The sequence below is a fragment of the Sturnira hondurensis genome, unplaced genomic scaffold (assembly GCF_014824575.4).
Source record: "Sturnira hondurensis isolate 20B ecotype Veracruz unplaced genomic scaffold, ASM1482457v3 Scaffold0011178, whole genome shotgun sequence".
NCBI classification, from domain to species: Eukaryota; Metazoa; Chordata; class Mammalia; order Chiroptera; family Phyllostomidae; genus Sturnira; species Sturnira hondurensis.
In genome coordinates, this window is record NW_028083809.1 from 1372386 (window position 1) to 1385211 (window position 12826).

The 12826-nt window shown below is 44.2% G+C and overlaps 1 protein-coding gene, 1 long non-coding RNA gene and 1 pseudogene across 4 annotated transcripts in view; 1 reads left to right on the plus strand and 2 right to left on the minus strand.

Moving 5' to 3' along the window:
• PCBD2 (pterin-4 alpha-carbinolamine dehydratase 2) overlaps window positions 1–12826 on the minus strand; it is a 61645-nt gene that overhangs the window by 30385 nt on the left and 18434 nt on the right. The window lies entirely within an intron of this gene.
• Window positions 3042–5649, minus strand: LOC118996219 (uncharacterized). Its single transcript, XR_005068441.1, has 3 exons — window positions 4790–5649; window positions 3271–4655; window positions 3042–3144 (listed from the first exon to the last, which is right to left on the minus strand). It is a non-coding gene; the product is annotated as an uncharacterized LOC118996219 (long non-coding RNA).
• Window positions 6411–6776, plus strand: LOC118996205 (40S ribosomal protein S15a-like; annotated as a pseudogene).

Genomic DNA, 12826 nt, shown 5'->3' on the forward strand with positions numbered 1-12826 from the left:
TAATTACACCTGGTAGCACACAAGGCATACACAACTGTAACTCCGGTCTCGCTTTTACTCAGTTTTCCCGTTACCACAACCCTTTCCACACAGTAACACTTGGCTGCCGTTCCACTGCCTTGGTGAGCCCTGGGCTCAGAGAAGACGATAAACTCACCTGCAGAACAATGGCCACTCTGAGTCCCAACGCCCAGCTGACATACGCACTCGGGGGCCCGGGCCCTGCGCTAAGACGCTGCGTGCTGCCCTACCCTCAGTGCCGACACATCACGGGTCTCTCTCGGGAGCAAGATCATTGCTAAGGCAGTTATGACTATTGATTAAGAAAAAGATGTTGCGCCCTGACTGGTATAGCTCAGTGGATTGGACGCAGGCCTGCTAGCCGAGCGGTCGCAGTTCGATTCCCAGTCAGGGCACATGCCTGGGTTGTGGGCCAGTTCCCAGCAGGGGACTCACGAGAGGCAGCCGTGCATTGGTGTTTCTCTCCTTCTCTCCTTCCCTTCCCCTCTAAAGATAAATAAATAAAATCTTTAAAAAAAGAAAGAAAAAGACGTTACTTGCTTCTTAATTGACTTATTTTTGTTCACATGCCTTAAAATACTAAATGTCTTGAAGGTTGAACTTATACTTCAATTCAGTTCTGGACTCTGAGTTACTTTTCACAAATACAAAGAAAAATGTTACCGGTTTCATTTTAAGGGCCCATGTTCAGATGGGAGGACACCAAAGAAATTAATCATTCAATTCTTACTTGTAGGAGCAGATTCCCTGTAACTTGTAAATTATCTTGATTTACGGCAAATCACTATTGCATTCATAAATGCTGGAAAATTGGTGAACAACATGACAATAATGACACCCCCAAATAATTTTATAACTGCAGGTGTGCACATCATAACATGTGGAAGACAACTCAAAGGATAACGGGGAATAAAGCCGTTTAGAAAGGGTCACGTGGAGGGGGAAGAGCGATGAGGACACACACCCCATTGTCCAGGAGGCCTTTCAACCCACCCATCGTCCACGGCAGATGCGGCGCAGCAGGCAGGCACGGGCGGCAGTCAACAGTCACATTTAAACAAGCAAAGGCAAAACGCTCCATAATTTACGACAACCCAATCACACTGCTCCTTCTCTTGAGGTTAAATGCTACTGACATAAGCTACACCTGAATCCAATCAGCGCAGAGACGCTGAGAAGATTCACACGAGAGGACTAAACTTGTCACAAATGGGTTGGTTTCCGATCTTAACGTAACCAAGTTGCTTTACTCTGACCTCCATTGAACAAATCAACTTAATGGGCACTAGGAGTGCTATAAAACTTAACAATGGAGTGATTTTTAACTTTTAAAATATAGTTATGAAGCAAAATGTTGGAGAGCTTCTACAATACTGGAAATCAAATTAAATCTAGATGTTTTTTAACCGTCTTGACAGATATAATCCTAGTTACCATGTAAATTTATGGTAAGCTGCTGTGATATTAGCCACAGGTGCTACTTTTAATATACGAGCTGCATCTGGCTGGGAATAGAATTTCTCAGAGGACTGAAAATGACCTCACGATCAGACAATGGAAGGGGAAAAAGCAAGACCGCTGTGGCACTGAAAGACCTGAAGATGTGGTCTACAACGAAATATTTCACGTGAAATTCATTTTACCTCTGCAGTTGTAGATTAAAGAATATTATGTTTTCAATATTTAAGAGGCGTAGATATATTTCAACCAAATATCCAAAAGATTAAGCATGTAAGACAGTTACGAATACCCTGGCTGTGTATATAATACTAGTTTTCCGACCTTTGATCAAGGTTGGAAAAAACGATGCACTAAGACTTGAAAAGAAAATCATTTCATGGTTCCCGAGCACACGACATGATGAGACACCACCAAGCGTGCCCCACCAAGAAGCAACGCCCACCGATCTCTCAGTGGCAGCCGCTCTCCAACGCCTGGCCAGCACCGCCGGGTATGTTTGGGGTTCTTTGGACTCACTCATCACACCCAAGAAAACATTCTCGCAGGGTGAAGTTTTAAAGGATCACTACAGGTAATTACCATTCTGAGTTTGAGAACCAGCAATATCACCCAGAGACAAATACAAAGGGAAAACACAAGTTTCTCTTACCTACCCAATCAAAATAAAAAGATAACTATGCATAAAACCCAGAGCAGCTTCCTTTTAAGAAGCCCTTCCTGAACTGTTCGTTCAGGCCATCACTGGCCAGAGAACTGGCACGCAAGGAAACGTGATAGAGGATTTGAAGGGATGTAAGTTCCTATGGAATAACTCTTCCCAAATTAAACCAGCCTTCTTTATCTGAAAAATAAAAATCTCTAAAATAGAGAAACATTTTCATGAAAACACTCCCTACATCACCCCACCAAGCTGTGAGGACAGCGGCTACAAAGCCCTATGATGCTAACATTTTTCTTCTGACCTTCTCAAGGAACTGGAAGGGCTTGATTTTTTTTTTTTTTTTTTTAGCGTCAGCAGATCAATTCAATCTAGGCGATGATTTCTATTTAATTGTTTTCAAACAAGTAAATGGGACCTCTGCACGGTCTCAATAGGCATCAAGGCCCTGAGTGTTTTTAGCAAGAACCTGGTGTGACTCCCTCTCTATCGACGGCATTTATATGGAGCATTTAGGAAAAGTGGGCTCATAAAGCCCGATCTATGAAGATGGTTAGTTACTGTAGAAAGGCACTGGCTAAATTAAAGACGGCCTTTCCCTTCAATAGAATACGGTATATACCCCACCATTAAATATCATCAAGCAAAATATTTTACTGACAGGGAAAAATGTTCACCATACGTTAAGTGAAAATGCAACTAAACCAAAAAAATCTACAATATGACCCCAAATATATGTTATATACACATATACATGAATAGTCACAAAACACACATTCACACATGCTGTTTTTTAAGTGAACAGAAGAATTACAGGTACTATATTTTTCTTCTTTGCACTTTTAAACATACTATGCAATCAGGAAAAAATGTTCTATTTATTAACAAGCTAAACATACCATATAAATGTAACATGGTGACACCATTCCTGTGAGATTGTGAGGCCGGCCTGGTCTCTGTGGCATATGAGTAATCCACAAACACTAAACCCTTCTACGTAACGCCTGCAGTTTCAAACAAATAGGAAGATGGAGAAGACTCACTCTCAAGCTCATATAACAGAATCGTACTTTCAGACACTCAGAATTACAGCGGCCCTCTCTCCCACACGTCTGTACCTGTAGCCACACCTCAGAAAGCTGGGGTCTCTCAATACACGACACGTTTATCTTCTCTCTACAGAGTTCTGACTTGCAGAGTAAAATTTTCAGCTGTTCTCTGCAGGCCAATCTGGAATTGACTTTCCACTCTAGATCGAAGTTGAACTTCAATCTGTAATCAACTTAGGACAAATAACTGATTATCCAAGTATTAGAAATGAATGCAGCAATTTACAAGTCGAATTCCTATCAGCAGCTGGCTACCCTTTCCTTCGAAGTATGCAAAGGACACACAGCCCCCTTTGAGACCTCTGAAGTCAACATTTTTTCCTAAACAGAACAAAGAACAGAGTTCAAAATCCATGAACAGAGTTGTTCATTCAAAGGTTTAGGACATTCCAAAACGACCGCAAGCCACGTCCTAAAGTATCCCGCAACCCTTCAAATCACAGAGCTGGGTTCGAGGAGAAGAGCTGTGGCCTGGGGTAGCAAGCGCAGCGTTGGAAGGACGGCCACCGCCTGCTTCCTGTAAGTCCAAACAGGTTTTTAATGTACCATTAGCAAAGTGGAGTCACTAACCCTAACCTTGCAAAGCTTCTGTCATTTCACAGATCACCTAACAAAGAGCTACTAATGCCTCAGACACTCACCATTAGTTCAAAAAATTCTTTGTGACGGTCCAAACTGTCTCAAAGAAAACTGATTTGGATCTACAGCCATACCACCCTGACCGAGCCCGACCTCATCTGATCCCGGAAGCTAAGGGGGTCGGGCCTAGTTAGTACTCAGATGGGAGAAAACGGATTTGGCTGCACTTCTGGTAAATGAAGCAACATTAAGAGTTACCTGTACACAGAGTGGCCTTGAAGCAACATTTTTATATGAAAATTTCCAAAAGTATTCCAAAAAATGTACCCAATAGATTGTTAAACTTTACTAGCTAGAATGCACCAAGTTATGATTTAAAAAAACAAAAACAAACATAAGCCAAGAGTGCTGGGCCACGGTCAGAGAAGAGGGAAGGGAGGGAAAAAGAGGATCCGAGGTGAACACAACTGTCTGGAAACAAGTGAGTGCCTAATCGAAGGGGCCTGTGGCCATCTCCTGGGGTGATACTGTGGGGAGTCTTAGAAGACTGTGCCCTGGGCACCAAGATTCACGCGCGACTGGCTGTGGGTCGCTGAAGCTGTGCAGCCAAAGTGCTAAGCGCCAACCTCAGGCTCTCACTATCGGAGGCAATTTCCTGGAGATGCCCTAAGTGGCTCCTTTCTATGATACTTCAAATCTGCCCATAGAACAAAGGCATGGCCACTGCTCCTCTTCTGGGAAGTGCGCCATCACACTGCTGATCATCCCGTCACACCTGGCAACTGAGGTGGCCACGTAAGCTGGTGACCATCGGGAACCATCTGCGTCTAGGAGTGGGGAAATGAGAGTGAGGAAAAGTCCTCTGGTGAGAATGGGTTTTAGGTAGTCACCAGTAGAAGACAAAAAGACAAAAACCACTATGTTCCCTCTGGGGCCAAGGACACTGACTAGGGCCACCTACCGTGAACACAATCCAGGGACCTGTGTACTAAAAATGCACCCAGGCAACACTGGGCTGGTGCAGGAGACGTGCACAAGCACAACCCAAGTCTCTGCCCTCAAAGAGCTTCTACCCTCGCTGGGGAGAAAATACAGGTGAGTAGTGTTACATTTCTCCATTGCACGATTGAAGCTGCACTTAGTGACATCCTGATTCTGCCACTGGTTCATTGCCAACTTAGGCAAACCACTTCATCCCTAGACCTCGGCTGCCTCACCCCTTCTGGTCCTAATGTTCACAGGAGCATTATCAAAACAAGGCTGGGAGGACATCACAAACAAGATAATCCACAGGCTGAATTCTAAATGGGAAAAAGAGGCAACAGACTAATGCCTGTGGCTATCGGGATCTGTTGATGGTACATGAGCCCCACTTCCTCTCCAGGCCACCCCGCAACCATCCTTGCTATGGTCATCGATGGCCTGCGCGCTGCTTAATCCAGTGGTCGCCTTTCGGTGCTCACCTTACTCAAGTCTCAGCAGAACCGATTCCTCCCTTTTTAAAACAGCATCTTCTTTTGAATTCTGTGGTATTACAACGCTGGCCCGGTTTTCTCCCCACGTCACTAACAGGCGTTTCTCAGTCTCTGCCAGTAACTCCTTTTCTGTCCAGCCCCTGAATGCACTGAGGCCTGGGCTCTCCTCTTCTCACACAAGCTGAGCCCAAGTGGCAGCATCTATTGTGACACACACCTGTGACTCCCCAGATCTCTTCGTCCCAGATCCCTACCCTGAGCCCCCAACTCAGACATTAAACTACCCTCTAAACTTCACGTTTAGATGTCTCACAGCAAATCACACTTAGCAATGTCCACACCAAAAATCTTTTTTTTTAAATTTATTTATTTATCTATAGAGGGGAAGGGAAGGAGAGAGGAAGAGAAACATCAATGTATGGTTGCTTCTCATGTATCCCCTGCTGGGGCTGGGACTGGCCCCTGCCGGGAACTGGCCTGCACCCCAGGAATGTGCCCTGACTGGGAATTGAACCGAGATCATCTGGTTTGCAAGCCCGTGCTCAATCCACTGAGCTACACCAGCCAGGTCACACCAAAACTCTTGATCCCTGCACCCCATCCAGTCCCTCTCCCACAATTCTCCAGTTCAGTAAATGTCACTTCCAGTCACCCAGTTCCTCCAGGACCTGAATCTGGGAGTCATTCTTTTAAAACCCCTCTCCTTCCTCATAACCCACCACCACTCCTCCCTAGAGAAACTTGGGTTCTCTCCTAACATTTGCATTTTCTATTATCCTCTGGTTCCTGCTCCTTTAAACCCCAAAATATAGCTCCAACCTGTACGCCTCTTTGCTTCCCTTCGGTCACTGCACCAGTCCACAATCTCCTAGCGATGACACCTCACCTGGGTGAATGCAACAGGATCCTTACTATTCTCTCCGTGTGACTTTTACCCCTTACCCCTCCACTCCTCCTGAGTCCTCTGACTGGTCTTTTTAAGAAAATGCATTAGCCCTGCACCCGCCTCCTTCCACTAGGCAGTCTTTTTCTGGAAGGATTGCTGTGTTGAAAGTCTGGCAACAGCCCTTCCATGTCACTGTATACTCTTCCCTCCAACCCTCCATGATGGTGCACGTGAATGTCCTGGCTGATGCTCTCAAGACCATCAACAATGCCAAAAGGAGAGGCAAATGCCAGGTTCCTGGTAGACCATGTTCCAAAGTCACCGTCCAGTTCCCAACTGTGATGATGAAGCCTGGTTACACTGGCGAATTTGAAATCACTGATGACCACAGAGCTGGAGAAATTACTGCGAACCTCACGGGCAGGTTGAACAAGTGTGCAGTGAACAGTTCCAGATTTGATGAGCAGCTCAAAGAACTAGAATAACCTATCCCACCCATTGTACTGTCAACCTCAGCTGGCACCACAGACCAAGAAGAAAGGAGGCAAAAACACACAGGACAGAAAACCCTGGGATTCTTTTCCTAGGATGTAATACCTATGTGCAAATAAAATGCCTCAACGGGCAAAAAGAAAACATGCATCAGCTACTGCTTCCCTAGGCCGCCCATACGGCTCTCCCCACACTGAGCGAGGCCTGCCCCTGCTCCCCTCACAGCAGTCCCCTGTTGGAGAGGCAGCACTCACACAGGCAAACAGCAGGGATTCCCCGGGGTCAGTTCCCAGCTCCCCTGCTCACCAGCAGTGGGGCCTTGGGCAAGTCACTAAATCTAAAACTCAACTTCCTCATCTGTATACTGAGGAAAATATTATCTATTTCACAGGATTTTGTGAGGATTAAGTGAATAAGTACATGTAAACTCCTTATAATAGTCTGGCCCATAAGCATTGAGTGTTTACCACCCAAGTGAAGTCTCAGCCCATCACTATTTGTTCCCCCTTACAGCCGACCACCTTCCTCCCCACCCTTACCCTGGCAATCACCACAGTGTTGTCTGTGCCCGTGAGTTTTTTTCTTTTCTTTTTGCTCAATCCCACTACGCAGTCCTGCCCTGACAGCTGTCAGCCTGCTCTCTCTGAGTCTGTCACTATCTTGTTAGTTCAGTTTGTTCACTAGAGTCCACATATGAGTGAAATCATACGGTATTTGTCTTTCTCTGACTGGTTTATTTCACTTAGAATAATGCTTACCAGGTCCATCCATGCTGTAGCAAAGAGTAAGACTTCCTTCATTTTTATTGCTGAGTAGTATTCCATTGTGTAAATGGACCATAGCTTTTTTATCCACTAAGGTACTGATGGGCACTTGGGCTGCTTCCAAATCTTGGCTATTGTGAATAAGGCTGCAATGAACATAGGAACGTATCATGTTCTGTTGAGTTAGTGTTTCATGTTTCTTCGGATTTAGTCCCAGAAGTGGAATCACTGGGTCAAAAGGAAGTTCCATTTTTAACTCTGAGGTGTCTCCACACTGCTGTCCACAGTGGCCGCACCAATCCGCATTCCCATCAGCAGTGCCCCAGGGTCCCCTCTTCTCCACACTCTGGCCAGCACTTGCTGTTTGCTGATTTATCGGTCATAACCATGCTGGCCAGTGTGAGGTGATATCTCATTGTGGTTTTGTTGCATTTCTTTGATGATGACTGATGCTGAGCAACTTTTCATGTCTATGGGCTATCTGGGTGTCCTCTTTGGAGAAGTGTCTGCTCAGGTCCTCTGCCCATTTTTGAATTGGATTGTTTGGGGTTTTTTGGTGTTGGGTGTCATCTTCTTCATAAATTTTGGGTATTCTCCCATTCAGTGGGATGTCTTTTCATTTTGTTGATCATTTGCTTTGCTGTGCAAAAACTTTTTAGTTTGATGTAATCCCATTTGTTTATTTTTTGTTTAGTTTCCTCTGCCTGAGGAGATATATCAGAAAAATATTGCTATGAGAAATGTCTGAGATTTTACTGCCTATGTTTTTCTTTTAGGATTTGTATGGCTTTGCACCTAACATTTAAGTCTTTAATCCATTTTGTGTTTATTCTTGTGAATGGTGTAAGAAGGTGGTCTAGTTTCATATTTTTGCACATACCTGTCCAATATACCCAACATTATTTACTGAACAGACTGTCTTAACCCTATCATATATTTTTGCCCATTTTGCCAAATTTAATTGACTATAAAGGTGTGGGTTTGTTTCTGGGCTTTCTATTCTGTTCCACTGATCTATAATGTCTGTTTTCATGCCAGTACCATGCTGTTTTGATTACTATAGTTTTATAATATGGTTTGGTATCAGGTAGCATGATTCCTCCAACTTTGTTCTTCTCAAGACTGCTGTTGCTATTCAGGATCTTTCGTGGTTCCATATAAATTTTCAGAATATTTGTTCTAGTTCTGTAGAATAAACCATTGGGATCTTGGTAGGAATTGCACTGAAGCCATAGATGGACATTTTAATTATGTTAACTCCTCCTAATCATGAATGTGGTATGTGCTTCCACTCGTTTGTATCTTCTTCAGTGTCTTATAATTTTCCAAGTATAGGTCTTTTACTTTCTTGATTAAATTTATTCCTAGGTATTTTATTCTTTTTGAGGCAACTGTGAATAGAACTGATTTCTTACATATCTGATAGTTCATTATTGATGTATAGTTTATTTGTATAGTTGCATTTTCTGATGTATAAAAATGCAACTGATCTCTGGATGTTTATTTTGTGTCCTGCTACTTTACTAAATTCATTTATTGTTTCTAACAGTTTTTTGGTGGAATTTTTAGGTTTCTTTATATACAGTATTATGTCATGTTCGAGTAATGACAATTTCCCTTCTTCCTTTCCAATTTGGATGCCTTTTATTTCTTCTTATCTGATTGCTGTGGCTAGGACTTCTAGTACTAAGCTGAATAAGAGTGGTGATAGTAGACATCCCCGTCTGGTTTCCAATCTTAAGGGGAATGCCCACTGAGTATGACGTCAGCGTGGGTTTCTCCTATTGGCCTTTATTACGTTGAGGTATGTTCCCTCTATTTCCACCTTGATGAGAGTTTTTATCATAAATGGGTGCTGAATTTTATCAAATGCTTTTTCTTACTGATATGACCATGTAGTTTTCATTCTTCATTTTGTTAATGAGATGTGTCACACTTATGGGTTGGCAGATATTGTACCAACCTCGCATCCTCAGAATAAATCCCACTTGATCATGGTGTATGATCTTTTTAATGTATTGCTGGATCTGGTTTCCTAATATTTTGTTGAGGATTTTAGCAACTGTGTTCATCAGAGATATTGATCAATAATTTTCCTTCTTCATAGTGTCTTTATCTGGTTTTGGAATTAGGATAATGCTGGCCTTGTAAAATGAGCTTGGGAGCCCTTCTGTCCTTTTGAGTTTTTTATAATAGTTTGAGAAGGACTGGTGTTAGTTCTCCTTTGAATGTTTGGCAAAATTCACCTAGAAAGCCATTCAGTCCAGGACTTTTGTTTGTTGGAAGTTTTTTTTATAACTGCTTCAATTTCACTAGCTGTAATCAGTCTATTCAGATTCTCTGATTCTTCCTGATTCAGTTTTGGAAGATTGTATGTTTCTAGAAATTAATCCATTTTGTCCAGATTGTCCAATTTGCTGGCATATAGTTGTTCATATTTTCTTACAATCTTCTGAATTTCTTTTGGTGTCAGTTGTTACTTCTCCTCTTTTATTTCTGATTTTATTTATTTGAGTCCTCTTTTTCTTTTTTCTGGATGAGTCTTGTTAAAGGAATGTCAATCCTGCTTACCTTTTCAAATAACCAGCTCTTGGTTTCACTGATTTTTTTTGTATTTTTTTTACTCTTGTTCATTTATTTATGCCTTGATCTTTATTATTTTCTTTGATCTTTATAATTTTGCTTTAGGCTGTCTTGTCCTTTTTTTCAAGTTCCTTCAAGTTTAAAGACAGATCGGGATTTTCCTTGTTTTTTGAGATACACCTATAATGCTACAAATTTCCCTCTTAGGACTGCTTTTGCTGTGTCCCAGAGATTTTTAGATTGTTGTGTTCTCATTTTCATTTGTTCGAGGTATCTTTTGATTTCTTCCTTGATGTCATTGTTAACTCATTCATTGTTTAGTAATATGTTATTTATCCTCCTTGTCTTTGTGTGTTTTTCAATTTTTTTCCTTGTGATTGATTCTAGTTTCTTACCATTATGGGCAGAGAAGATGCCTGCTATGATGTCAGCTCCCTCCCCAGAGCCACAAATTGCAGATACTCCTCACACAACTCTAGTCCACTCCTCCCTCCCTCCACAGGAGCCCAGGAAAAGCGGCTGTGAGCAAAATTTTGTTTGGGGCCCTTTAGGATGGTGCCCGAGTCTCTAGGAGACTCCCACCTCTCCCAGGCAAATAGAAACCCTGCTGCTTCTCAGAGTCAGATGTTACGTGGGTGCCTCTTCCTGGCTCTGGTGCTCTGAGCTGGGGAGCTGGCTTGGGGATCAGACCCCACACTTCTCAGGGAGAACCCCCACAGCTGAGATATCACTCTGAAATCTCAGCTGCTGCCCACAGGAGTAGGGCCAGCCCTTTTCACGGCTCTGTACTTCCTACCAATCTTGATGTGGCTTCTTCTATAAATCCCTGGTTACAAGACTTTTCTTCAGCTAGTCTTCAGTTGGTCATTCGGGATGACTGTTCTATAACTTTGCTGTAATTCCAGTTTGGTCTTGGGAGGGAGGTGAGTGAAGCTTCCACCTACTCTGCGACCACCTTGGATCTCCCCCATAAGTGTTCTTTAAAGATTAGCTATTAGGAATTTCCTTCATGGCACTTACCACACTTTGCAATTATATATTCATTGTTTTCTTTGTTTATGGTCTCCCTCCCGTACTACACTCTGAGCTCTGTGAAAATGGGGGCAATACCTGCTTTGCTCACCACTGCACCCCAATGTCTACCAGAGTGCCGAGCCTACAGCAAGTGTGCAATAATTATCTATTAGTGTTGAGTGTGTAAGAGTCAGGAAACACTTTCTAGAAGTGAGTGGGATGTGGAAAGCTGGGGGCAGGACAGGTGGGATGCGGCACAGGAAGGTGAGGAGCGGCTGGCATAAAGGAAGAAAAGAGATGACTCAAGATGCTGGGGGCCTAGGGTGCAGCTCCAACATGGCGGCCACCACTGTTCTGGGCTTCCCCTGTCTGAGCCTTGGTTGCCCCACTTCTTCAGTGAAGGAAGGACTGGGTGACCCCTCAGGCATCTTACAGTTCTAATCTGGCAGAGTAAAGAGGCCTCTTGTAGGGAAGTAAAGAGAGGCAGAATTAGGGCCATGTTGTGGGCAGCTTTGAAAACCCCTGAGAAGACATATCTTACAAGACATAATAAGAAAGAAGTAGAGCCCTAGCTGGTGTAGCTCAGTGGATTGAGCACGGGCCTGCAAACCAGAGGATCGAGGTTCGATTCCCAGTCAGGGCACATGCCTGGGTTGCAGGCCGGTTCCCTGCAGGCCAACTCCCAGCAGGGGACACACGAAAGGCAACCATACATTGATGTTTCTCTCCTTCTCTCCTTCCCTTCCCTTCTAAAGATAAATAAATAAAATCATTAAAATTAAAAAAAAAGAAAGAAGTAGGATTTTTCTGAGCAGAGACCAACTTGGTCACTACAAAGCAGCCTGCAGGCCACTGGAGGCAGACAGGACCCACAGGTGAAAGGCTGGTGGGAAACTCCTACAGTAATTCTGGGGCGAGCAGTACACCAGACCAGAAACAGTCTTGGTGAAAGACACTAAACAAAACTGACAAGTTCTTCGTGACTGATGACCAAGGTGTCTTCAGTTTCAGGTCTGGGTACTTGAGAGGACAGTGGTACTGCTGAGAGAAACTAGCAAGTTGGAAGCAGGACAGAAACACAAGAGCTGGCTCCGAGATACTCTAAACTCAAGACAACACCAAACCCAGAGACAGCACAAGGGCCGGCCCTGACTGCCAGGCTTCAGCCCAGTCGCCGAACCAGTCTGAGCAGCCTCACATCCCCAACACACTAATTGCCAACCCAACGTGCCCTCTTCTTCCTTGCCTGTGACCTATGCCACAGACCTGCTGACCTCTCCCTTACCTCTTTTCCTAAAAAACAAAAAAAAAAACCCCAACTTACCAGACCTTCAAGGACCAACTCAAATCTCCCCTTTCTCCAGGCAGCCATCCTGGAAACACACCTCCCTCGGCTTATCACTACTTCGCACATTAGCCCCTGGTTAAGAGAGCAATTTTAAAAATCAACTAGCCCGTACAATTCAGACGTGCCACCTCCCCAACAACACTGGGAGCCCTCCTGGGCAGGAACGAATCACGTCCTCCTTCCGCATCTCCTCATTCTTCCCGCTGGGCCCAGGGCAGCGCTAGCCCCTCGGCGGCTGCCAGCTCAAGGGTCTCACCGCCCTCTGACCCTGGCAGAACTAGGGTTACTAGCTCTCGGTGGGGAGCCCACGAGGCTCCCAGCTCAGCCCCGACTGGGTCTGCTCCAGGCGCCTGGTACTTATTCACAGCCAGGGATGCAATGACAAGGACAGGTCACAAGAAGTCAGTCTGATGAACAATCCGGGAGAAAGCCACAA